Source organism: Hippopotamus amphibius, chromosome 9, assembly GCF_030028045.1.
Source record: "Hippopotamus amphibius kiboko isolate mHipAmp2 chromosome 9, mHipAmp2.hap2, whole genome shotgun sequence".
NCBI lineage: Eukaryota > Metazoa > Chordata > Mammalia > Artiodactyla > Hippopotamidae > Hippopotamus > Hippopotamus amphibius.
Genome location: NC_080194.1, coordinates 46370425 through 46383424, shown reverse-complemented (window position 1 = coordinate 46383424; position 13000 = coordinate 46370425). Strand labels below are relative to the sequence as shown.

At 35.4% G+C, this 13000-nt stretch overlaps 1 protein-coding gene across 7 annotated transcripts in view; it reads right to left on the bottom strand.

Annotated features, from left to right (window-relative positions):
- KBTBD3 (kelch repeat and BTB domain containing 3) overlaps positions 1-13000 on the bottom strand; it is a 39259-nt gene that overhangs the window by 13808 nt on the left and 12451 nt on the right. For 2 of the 7 annotated variants that reach the window (XM_057748506.1, XM_057748508.1), the window contains one exon: positions 710-846. The exons of 2 other annotated variants lie outside the window; for them this stretch is intronic. The gene's annotated coding sequence lies outside the window, so the exon portion shown is untranslated. Of the gene's footprint in view, positions 1-709; positions 847-900; positions 987-12684; positions 12717-13000 lie in introns of those variants that run through there. 3 more of the 7 variants (XM_057748510.1, XM_057748512.1, XM_057748509.1) reach the window with 3 other exon arrangements.

Below are 13000 nucleotides of genomic sequence, written 5' to 3'. Positions count from 1 at the left end.
TTGGAATATCAGACTTATCCTGCCTGTAGACTAAAACTTGGATTGCAACTTTACTATTGGCTTTCCTGGACCAGCTTTCCGACCGCAGATCTTAGGACTGCTCAGCCTCCATAATCACATATGCCAACTCCACACAGTAACTCTCTCTCTCTCTCTCCCTCCCCAATTGGCTTTGTTTCTCTGGAGAACCCTAATACACGTGGCTAATGGCTATTGTATTGTACACCACAAATACAGAATATTTTCATTATCACAGAAAGTTACTGACTAGCTGATGTACTATATGAAGAATAATGTGCCTGTATAAGAGTGTGCGTGCATGCACATGCAGGAGCCATTAATAGGATGCAATTCGCAGTAGTATTGGAAAAACACATTACCTGCAGTAATTTTGTGAGCAGTGTTCTGAGTAACTGTAGAGAGACATATTAAGAATGAGAGTGGGTGTCGTGGAAGGGGAAAGATAATGAGAGGCTTGGGAGCAGTTGTGAAGAAAAGTAAGGCAGAAAACAGCTGTATTAGTCAGAGTTCTTTAGAGAAACAGAACCAATGAACCAACAGGCTATATATTTGGCTATAAGCCTATTTGTTATATATGTATATATATAACTACTGGTTTATGTGTGATGTGTGTGTGGTGTGTTTGTGTATGTATATGTGTGTATATAAATATATCATATATGTATATACATATAAATAATTGGCTCACAAAATTATGCAGGTCCAAAGATTTGTGGCTAGAGTCTCAGAACCACCAATGATGTAGTTTCAGTCTGAATCCAAAGGCCTGAAAACCAGGAGAGTAGATGGTGTAAATTCTAGTCTGAAAGCAGGCAGGCTGGAGACCTAGGAAGAGATAACTTTTCACTTCAAGTTCAAAGGCAGGAAATGATAATGTACCAGCTCCAGCAGTCAGGTAGGTCACCTTTCTTCTCATTCAGCTTTTTTGTCCTATTCAGGTCTTCAATTGATTAGATGAGACCCACCTACAATAGAGTGGGCAATAACTTGCTCATTCTATCTACTGAAATGTTAATCTCATCCAGAAAGCCCCTCACGAACACACCCAGAATAATGTTCAACTGAATGTCTGGGCACCCTGTGGCCTAATGATCACAACCGTGCAAATCTTACTTAAGAATGCTGATAACATCTGATCGAGGATGAAAAAGAATATTACAAGTTAGAGTGTGGTACAAAGATAATCACAACAGTGCAAATCTTTACTTAAGAATGTTGAGGGAATTCCCTTGTGGTCCAGTGGTTAGGACTCCACACTTTCACTGCTCAAGCTCGGGTTTGATCCCTGGTTGGGGAACTAAGATCCCACAAGCTGTGTGGTATGGCCAAACAAAGCAACAACAACAACAACAAGAATGAAAAATAATCTGATCTAGGATGAAAAATAATATCTCAAGTTAGAGTGGGGTGCAAAGATAAATATATATCGCTACTGTCCCAACAGTAACTCTTCACCTTACAAGACATACTTCTTAAAAGAGTCACTTGTAAAACTGTGTTTATAAAATTATTCATGTTTTTCCTCCTTTTCTAATAACTATAACATCATATATCTTCCCAGGGGCATGATGTAATATGAAATAGAAAAAGGAGCAGGGCTTTAGAAGAGGACAGTCTTGAGTTCCAATGCTGGCTCAGCAATATACTTGTGATATATTTCAGGTAAGTAACTTCTGATCTTTGATTCTCATTTTCTTCATTTGCAAAATAAGGATAAACTTTACCTACCTAGTTGTGTTGTTAAGAAGATGAAAAATACATAATTCAGAACTTACTATGTACTGAATAAATTAAAGTTACTACTTATTTTCTATTAGAAAGTTAACATAAAACCCAAACAAATCATTTATTTATTTTTATTTAAAAATTTTTTTCATCTTTATTGGAGTATAATTGCCTTACAGTACTGTATTAGTTTCTGCTGTACAACAAAGTGAATCAGCTATATGTATACAAATACCCCCTCCCTATCCCACTCCTTTAGGTCTTCACAAAGCATCACACTGATCTCCCTGTGCTCTGTAGCAGCTTCCCATCAGCTGTATGTTTTACATTTGGTAGTGTGTATATGTCAAATGGCATTAATCAAATGTTCACGTTTATAAGGTGGTACAGGGAGGGACAGCAAAAGCAGTTATCTAACAATTCCTAGGGCTTAAGAGAAAAGTTGTACATAAGAGCTATTGCTGCAAAGTACTTTTTTATGGAGTATCAGGATCAATGAAAAGAACAGACAACTGGTGGAAAATTGATCCAGCCTCCTCTTTCTGACTCCATGCTGATAGAAAGGAATACTTAAAGGGACTAGCCAGGGAATATTTAGAATACACAAAAGGGCAGTATAACAGAGCAGGTAACCAGCATCATCTACACTAGACAGAGAAACATGAGTTAATGCTGTACAAAGGATCGAAGTCATCTTCTCAACAACACAATGAGGCCAGGGTGTTACTCCTGGTCTATTTCTCAAGTCTAGCAATGGGTTGGAACATCAATAATCTGTAACAGCAATGTAGGGTCTCTCCATGGCTTGCCTCAAAGAATCACTGAATTGGTTGAGAGACTCAATCCATATCACCTAGACACCTGTTGGAACTGCTCTAAATTCTCATCCATTTAAAGATATGTATTTAAATCCTTCTTTATTAGAGGAAGTTAGATGCTGAAGATGAAAACATAAATTTATCTCCTCTAAGTTTAGGTTATTCTGTGTTTTTAAAAGTTCCCTCAAAGTTTTGGATTATAGGTGTTGGCAAGGATATGTGATCTACATGGGATGATTTAAAGCAGAAATTACTTCACTGACCTCCAAGCCATCTAATCATGGAGAGATGAAGGAAAGGATATGGGTAGATATTGAGTACTTGTTTCATAATACTTTCATTCTGTATGTGACTGATTATGTGTGTGTATACATAAAATTTTTTTCTACAATTTAATTTTAATTTAAAAATATAATTTTAGGGACTTCCCTGGTGGTGCTGTGGTTAAAAATTCACCTGCCAATGCAGGGGACAGGGGTTCGATCCTTGGTGTGGGAAGATCCCACATGCTGTGGAGCAACTAAGCCCGTGCGCCACAACTACTGAGCTTGTGCTTAAGAGCCTGCGAGCCACAACTAGTGAGCCCATGTGCCACAACTACTGAAGCCCATGAGCCTAGAGCCCATGCTCTGCAACAAGAGAAGCCACTGCAATGAGAAGCCCACGCACTGCAACAAAGGGTAGCCCCCACTCGCCACAACTAGAGAAAGCCCATGTGCAGCAATGCAGACCCAACGCAGCCAATAAATAATAAATAAATAAAAATTTAAAAAATATATAGTCTTATTGGACATTTAAGAGTATCTCTACTTTCCAATTCTTTAATGTGGTCATAATTCCACTGGAAACTACCAAAATTTAAGTACTATCATGCTGGTTTTCCCCCATAACTCCATTATTTTTCTATTTTTCATCTAGATGAACGGCCTCTATACTTCCCAAGCCAGACACTTGGAAGTCATCTTTCACCAACCATATACATCCATTTTAAAACCATTTCTCTCCATCCTTACTGTCATTCTTTTAGTTTAAGCTTTCATCATTTTCACTTGAATTGCCCCTACAGCTCAACACTGATCTTGTATATTCTATAAACTTTTATTTAAAATCTTCTGGGTTTCAAACCTGTGCATACATTTGGGAATATAAAGATAAATGGGGCACCGGATCCCTGCTCCTACAGGTTTATAGGCTAGTGTGGAGAGAAATAAGTAAACTGTATAAGGATCACAACAGAGATATGAACAGCGTTATGGAAGCACAGAGGGAGGACAACATTCAGACATGCTTTGGGGGTGGAGAGGACAAAATAGAGAGGCGAAGAGGACTGAGGAAGCCATTATGATGAGTATGATAATTGAGCTGTCAAAAAGTAAAAGAAAAAGAAAAATGGTTACCAAGGAAGATGAGAAAGGCATTTGTAAGAGAAAAAATTAAGTTATAAGTGCAAAGGCATGGGTAAATGAGTTATTATGGCCCCTTTGGAGAAATACAAAGTTGAGGACATGGGATAGGGTAAAAAAAGCTTAAGTGGTAAAACAGGGAATGGCTCATGCAAAGTCTTACATACATAATGCAAGGGGGCTTGGGTTTCATCCTATAGATAATGAGGAATATTTAGAAAACTTTTAAGAAGGAGTGGCATTATACCACTGGATTTACATTTTAGAAAGATCATTCTGCTAAGATTACAGCCATGAGTAACAAAGATGTGGCTCCTATTCTCATGGAGCTTACTATTTAATGGGACAAATATACATGTTCACTGGCAATGGTAATGAGAACGTTAATTTTAAAAAATTCGAACACTTTTTCCTAATGAAAAACCAATTTTAATTTTGTTAAGCCACTGAGATGTAGCTATTACAACAGGATTATCTTAATTGATGCATATTAATTTTAATTCCAGCAACTCAATAAGCACACTTACTAATCTAAGTATTTATCTGTTGATTCTTTAGTGTTTTCTGCACAAAAATTACATCGTTTGCAAATACTGAGGTTGCTTTTCTTTCTTATTTTTTACCAATTTTATTTCTTTTTTTGTACTACAGTAGTAGCTAAGATCTCCTGTACAATGTTGAATAAAAGTGACATGATTTACAATACTTTTAAATACCACTGTATATGTGTGTATGTATAACTTATACCTAATTATTTAGACCAAGTTATACATAAATAAATAACTTGGAACTTGGATTAAGTCAGTTACTGAGGCTCATAGTTCATAGGTAGGAAGTGAACCCAATGATATATATATACTGTAATTTTTACTTCTATAATTAGTAATATAAGTAAAACAGCTTTATTAGAAATTTTCAAGTATCAAACTAACACATTAGCATTACACACAGGTATTCACTTTTGCAAAATGGTTAAAAGTTAAAGCTCTCCTTGTTTACTCTATGTAGAATGGTCAAGCAGAGAAGCTGAAATGTCCTCTTTCATTAATTTGGCTTGGGTAAATTTCTATAAATAGACTTTACTTAATCAACAATTATAAGCACTATCAAAGAGAAAGGGCACTGGAAAATATATGAAAGGGAAAGAGGGAACTGATCCACAAGATAACTAAAGCCATTGAAATTAATAAAAATCAACCAAGGAAGATAAGTAGAATTAGTAGAGAAGTGGGCCAAGGATGGAACACCAAGAATAAGGGATAGACAATTTAAGTTGAAGAATTATTTATGCAGCATCTGCTACATACCAGGTGACAGTCTAGAAGAACTGAAAATATAATGAAAAATACAATCTGTAGAAGACACAGGTGAAAAAATTCTACAGCTGAGGAAAAAATAAAGAACAGGGAGAGAAATGGAAGAAAATTAGGCAAGATGGTGGAAGCCAAAGGAAGAGGATTTCAAGAATGAAGTAGTTCCCATATTATCAAAAGCTGAGAAAGGTTAGGTAAGGTAAGGACTGAAAAGAAGTCATTGATGATTTGAGAGTGGGGTGGGAGAGGCCAGATTACAGTGGTTTTAAGAGGGAATAATGAACAAATTTTGTACAATTTTTTTTTTTTAAGATCAGTGAGGTTGGGACTAGAGGAGCAATTCTAAGGAATTTTGTTTTGCTTTAGTGGGATAAGTTTGAGCATGTTAATACACTGAGAAGAAAGGAGAGATATGGAGGGAAATTTTTGATAATGATTACAACAACCTAAATTAAGCACTTACATCCCTATCAAAGCAAATCTTTTTGGACCTTTAAACCAATAAATGAGAGAATAATACTATATGGTGAGACTTCCATTTCTGTTAACAAGTAAACATTGACAAACAAATGAATGGTTAGAGGCTCAATTTTCATAGTTTTTCTGTGATATAATAAACCTGAAAATATTAGAATTTATAATAAGTAATTCATACAGTTATTTCATTCAATACTCATAATCCTTTAAGACTTGTATTAATAATGTCTTTTTCAAAATGGGAAATTAAGGCTGAGATTAAACAGTGAGGTTTAAAACACAAAACTAACAGAAACATGCTTGTTTCAAAGGCCGTGCTCTTTTTAATACTATTCTGACCCTGGATTTTAACAGCAAATGAACGCTCAGAAAGTAATATCAGTGCTCAAAAGATCCAACTATTCACAAAATGTATTAGTGAAAAGTTACCATGACAATTTAAGGTCATTCTGAATAAGAAAGGCATATATGATAATAATAAGAGCTAACATTTATAGAGCCAGTACCAAGGGTCAGGCACTGGGCCATGGGACTCACACAACACTTAATTCTTATAAATATTACTCCTATAAAAAATGAGACCTCTGCATTAGTACAGTAGACATACTTTCCTGTTTCTCCTGCTAAGTACAACTAAAAACCCTGGACATATATAAAAATATATATCACAAATATACACAGACTGTGACAAATGAGGAGAAGCAGGCAGGCTGGCTAGTGAACTTGGGACCCAAGGAACAAGACAGTGATGAGTTCCTTGGGTTTTATTTTTTGCCTAATATATCACAGATACTGAAGAAGGTGACAACACTGAACACCAATGGGCACACACATAAAGAGCTCCAAGAAAAACCTGACCTCTTTAGGCAAAGGACAAGGAAAAAGAGCAACCAGGCATTAGTGGGGATCCACAGACACCTAAGGGGATGAGAGGAACCCATGAAAGACTGGTAGGACATGGGGGGGACGGAGGGGGGAGGAGAAGTGGATGCAAAACAGGATGCCTGGGGGAAGGGAGGAGCTCCCATGCCTAGAGGGTCCCACCAATGGTGAGGGGAGCAACAGGGATGGTGACAGACCCTCAAGAAGAATACAAAAATATGACCAGACCAATCACAAATAATGAAATTGACACTGTAATTAAAAATCTCCCAACAAACAAAAATCCAGGACCAGATGGCTTCACAGGTGAATTCTATCAAATATTTAGAGAAAAGCTAACCTATCCTTCTCAGATTCTTCCAATAAACAGCAGAGGAAAGAACACTTCCAAACTCGTTCTATGGGGCCACCAACACCCCAATACCAAAACCAGACAAAGATATCACATTAAGCAGAAAATACAGACCAACATCACTGATGAACACAGACGCAAAAATCCTCAACAAAATACAAGCAAACAGAATCCAACAACACATACAAGGATCATATACCATGATCAAGTGGGATCCATCCCAGGATGCAAGGATTTTTCAATAAACACAAGTCAATCAATGTGATACACCACATTAACAAATTAAAGAATAAAAACTATACAATCATCTCAATAGATGCAGAAAAAGCTTTTGACAAAATTCAACACCCATTTACAATAAAAACTCTCCAGAAAGTGGGCATAGAGGGAACCTACCTCAACCGAATAAAGGTCATATATGACAAACTCACAGCAAACATCACTCTCAATGGTGAAAAACTAAAAGCATTTCCTCTAAGGTCATGAACAAGACGAAGGTGTCCATGCTCGCCACTCTTATTCAATATACTTTTGGAAGTCCTAGCCATGGCAGTCAGAGAAGGAAAAGAAATAAAACGAATCCAAATTGGAAAAGAAGTAGTAAAAAGGTCACTGTTGCAGATTACATGATAGTATACATAGAAAATGCTAAATATGCCACCAGAAAAGTACTAGAACTAATCAATGAATTTGGTAAAGTTGCAGGATACAAAATTAATGCACAGAAATCTCTTGCATTCCTATACAGTAACAATGAAAGATCAGAAAGAGAAATTAAGGAAATAATCCCATTTACCACTGCAACAGCAAAGAGTAAAATACCTAGGAATAAACCTACCTAAGGAGGCAAAAGACCTGCACTCAGAAAAATATAAGACACTGATAAAAGAAATCAATCATGACACAAACAGATGGAGAGATATATCATGTTCTTGGATTGGAAAAATCAGCATTGTGAAAATGACCATACTACCCAAAGCAATCTATAGATTCAATGCAATCCCTATCAAATTACCAATGGCATTTTTTCCAGAATTAGAACAAAAAAATTTTACAATTTGCATGGAAACACAAAAGACCCTGAATAGCCAAAGCAATCTTGAGGGGAAAAAATGGAGCTGGAGGAATCAAACCCCCTGATTTCAGACTACGCTACAAAGCTACAGTAATTAAGACAGTATGGTACTGGCACAAAAACAGAAATATAGTCAATGGAACAGGAGACAAAGCGCAGAGACAAACCCACACACCTATGGTCACCTAATCTACGACAAAGAAGGCAAGAATATACAATGGAGAAAAAACCACTTCAATAAGTAGTGCTGGGAAAACTGCATAGCTACATGTAAAAGAATGATATTAGAACATTCCCTAACATCATACACACAAACTTAAAATGGATTAAATATCTAAACATAAGACTGGACACTATAAAACTCTTCTAGGAAAACATAGGAAGAACACTCTGACATAAATCACAGCAAGATCTGTTTTGATCCACCTCCTAGGGTAATGAAAACAAAAATAAAATTAAGCAAATGGGACCTAATGAAACTTAAAAGCTTTTGCACAGCAAAGGAAACCATAAACAAGACAAAAAAGACAAACCTCAGAATGGGAGAAAACATTTGCAAATGAAGCAACGGACAAAGGATTAATCTCAAAGGATTATCAAAAAAACAAACAACCCAAACAAAAAATGGGTAGAAAACCTAAATAGACATTTCTCCAAAAAAGACATACAGATGTCCAGGAGCACAGGAAAAGCTACCAACATCATTAATTATTAGAGAAATGCAAATCAAAACTACAATGAGGTATCACCTCACATAGGTCAGAATAGCCATCATAAAAAAATTCACAAATAATAAATGCTGGAGAGGGTGTGGAGAAAAGGGAAGGAAACCTCTTGCATTGTCGGTGGGAATGTAAATGTTCTCTATAACCACTATAGCGAACAGTATGGAGGTTCCTTAAAAAACTAAAAATAGAACTACCATATGACCCAGCAATCCCACTACTCAGCATATACACTGAGAAAACCATAATTCAAAACGTCACATGTACCTCAATGTTTACTGTAGCACTATTTACAATAGCCAGGACATGGAAACAACCTAAATGTCCACTGCCAGATGAATACATAAAGATGTGGTACATATATAATGGAATATTACTCAGCCATAAAAAAGAATGAAATTTGTTCTGTAGAAATATGGACAGATCTAGAGACTGTCATACAGAGTAATGTAAGTCAGAAAGAGAAAAACAAATATCATGCATTTATTTATTTATTTATGGCTGCATTGGGTCTTTATTGCTATGTGTGGGCTTTCTCTAGTTGCAGTGAGTGGGGGTTACACTTCGTTGTTGTGCAAAGGCTTCTCACTGTAGTTGCTTCTCTTGTTGTGCGGCACGGGCTCTAGGTGCAAGAGCTTCAGTAGTTGTAGCAGGGGGGCTCAGTAGTTGTGGTTCAAAGGCTCTAGAGTACAGGCTTGGTAGTTGTGGCACAAGGGCTTAGTTGCTCCACAGCATGTGGGATCTTCCTGGACCAGGGCCCCAACCTATGCCCCCTGCATTGGCAGGCAGATTCTTAGTCTCTGTGCAACCACGGAAGCCCCAAATATCATATGTTAACATGTGTATGTGGAATCTAGAAAAACAGTACAGATGAACCTATTTGCAGAGCAGGAATAGAAACACAGACATAAGGAATGGACATGTGGAAACAGTGGGGGAAGGAGAGAGTGGGATGAATTGGGAGATTAGATGTGATATAAATATACTTTGTGTAAAACAGATCGCTAGTAGGAACCTGCTGCATATTACCATGCTCTGTGATGACCTAGACAGGTGTGATGGTGGGGGGGGGGTGGGTGGAAGGAGGTCCAAGAGGGATAGGATATATGTATACATATAGCTGATTCACTTTATTATACAGCAGAAACTAACACACTGTTGTAAAGCATTTATACTCCAATAAAAAAATGAATAAAGAACAAAATCTCCATGCACCTACAAATGAAGTAACACACTTCTTGAGGCAGTAACACAATCCATGAGGCAAAGAGAAAGTGTCAAGGGAAAGTAAAAAAAAAATACACTGAGTTGAATAAAAATGAAAATACAACATATTCAAATGTGTGAGATGTAACTAAAACAATGATGAGAGAAAATTTTATATCAGTAAATGCTTACGTTAAGAAAGAATAAAGATCTCCAATAACCTAAGCTCCCACCTCAAGAAAACTAGAAAAAGAAGAGAAAAATAAACTGAATGAGACAAAAGAGAAGAAATAATAGAGCAAATATCTAAGAAATTGAAATTTTAAAATTGCAGAGAAAAATCAATGAAATAAAGAGCTTACTCTTTGAAAAGTTCAATAAAGTACACAAACCTCTAGCAATACAGACAAAGAAAGAATAAGAGAGAGAAAACACAAATTATTAATATCAGGAATGACACAAGGGAATTACTACAGACTTTGAAAAAATCAAAAGGATAAGGGAATACTATGAACAACTCTACACATAACAATTTAACAGTACAGATGAAATGGACTAATTCCTCAAAAAATACACATTACCACAACTCACTCAAGATGAAATACAAGATCTGAACAGCCATGCTACTATTAAGTAAATTAAATTTACCAAAAGTTTAAAGAATGAATACCAAATATATGCAATTTCTTCCAAAATATAAAAGAGGGAATACTTCCCAACTAATTTTATGAAATCAGTTTTACTGTATAGCCTCCCAAGGACACTACTACAAAAATAAAAAAAGACAAATATGATGTAAAAATAGTTCAGCAATAAATAAAAGAAATTTATACTACAACCATATCCAGTGATGTAAGAGTACTTCAATATTCAAATATCAATCAATGTAATCCACCACTGAAAGAAAAAAATCATATGATCATATCAACACAGTAAAAGCATTTAAAAATCGAACACCTATTAACAAGAAAAACTCAGTCAACAAGGAATAAAGAAGAACTTCCTCAACTTGGTAAGGAACATCTACAATAAAACCTATTGCTAACATTATACCAAATGGTGAGAGACTGCCTTCACTCTAAGATGAGAAAAATGACAAGGATATCCACCCTTACCACTGTTCTTCATCATAGTACTGGAAGCTCTAGCCAGCACATCAATGCAAAAAAATCCTACACAAAGCATACATATTGGAAAGGAATAAATAAACACTCTCTATTTATAGACTACAAAATCGTCTATGAAAAACCCAAGTAATCCATAAAATTATATACATAACAAATAAGTTCAACAATGCCACAGGATATGTTAACATACAAAAATCAATTCTTTTTCTATAAAATAGCCATGAATGCATGGAAACCAAAATTTAAAAGATACTACCACTTACAATAATGAGTGAGGGAGGTATAGAAAGCGAGACAGAGAAATTTACAAGTATAAACCTAACAAAATACATACAGGACTTGTACACTGAAAACTACAAAATGCTGATAAAAGATATCAAAGAAATCTAAATACATGGAGAGAGATGCCAGGTTCATGAATTACAAAAATCAACAGAGTAAGTATGTCAATTCTTCCCATATTGATTATACTGGTTCAGTACAATTGCTATCAAAATCCCAGAAAGATTTTTTTTTTTTTGAGATATAGATAAGTTTACTCTAAAACATATATGGGATGACAAGAAAAGCAGAATAGCTAACACAATTTTGAAAAAATAATAATTCGAGAAGAGTCAGTCTATCTGACTTCAAAACTTAGGTACAATAATCAAGACTGTGTGATACTGGTAAACAGATTAACACATTAGATCAGTGGAACAGAATATATGACTATGAAATAGCCCCACTCAAGCAAAGTCAACTGATTTTTGACTGAAGTTCAAAAGCAATTCAATGAATAGTACTGAAGTAAATGATATTGAAGCAAATGGATACCCATGGGCAAAAACCAAAAAAACAAATAAGCAAAAACCTTGATTTAACCATTACACTTCATATAAAAAAAAACTCAAAACGCATCATAAATTCAAACATAAAATTTGAAACTATAAAACTTTTGGAGGAAAGAAATTATAGGAGAAAATTTTTGTGACTAGATGTTAGTCAATGAGTTCTGAGACGTGACAGGAAACTTATAATCCATAAAATAGAGGAAAACATTGATAGGTTGAATTTTACCAAAACTAAAAACTTTTCCTCTGTGAAAGACCATGTTAAGATGATGAAAAGAGAAGCTATGGGCTGGGAGAAAAGATTTTCAAACAAAATCTGATAAGGGATTCATATCTAGAATATATAAAGAACTCTCAAAACTCACTAGTAAAAAAACCCAAACAATCCAATTAAAAAAATAGGCAAAGGGTATGAAAAGTATTTCACCAATGAGACCATACAGATGGTAAATAAGCACATTAACAGATGTCCAATATCATTAGTCATTAAGGGCATACTTCATTTTATTGCCCTTCACATATATTGCAGTTTTGATGATTTGTGGCAACCCTGTGCTGTCAGATGATGGTCAGCATTTTTCAGAAACACAGTATTTTAAAATTAAGGTATGCACATTGCTTTCTTTTAAACACAACGCTATTGAATATTTAATAGACAATAGTACAGTATAAACATAACTTTTATATGCACTGTGTGATAGTGAAAACAAAACTCCATATAACTTACTTTATTGCACTATTTGCTTTACTGCAGGAGTCTGGAACCAAACCTCGTATATCTCTGAGGTATTTCACTAAGAAAATGTAAAATTAAGACCACAGTGAACTATTACTACTTATTAGAATTGTGAATATAATATTAAAAATAGTGGTAACACCAAAAGCTTGAGAGAATTCAGACACTGGGCCACTCATATATTGCTAATGGAAATTATTTAGCAGTTCTTAAAAAGCTGTTTAGTTTGTCTTTTGAAGATGGTGATCTCATTTGCCCAGGGAACTCAATGTGCAATTCTGCCTGATGTGAAACCCAAACAATAAGC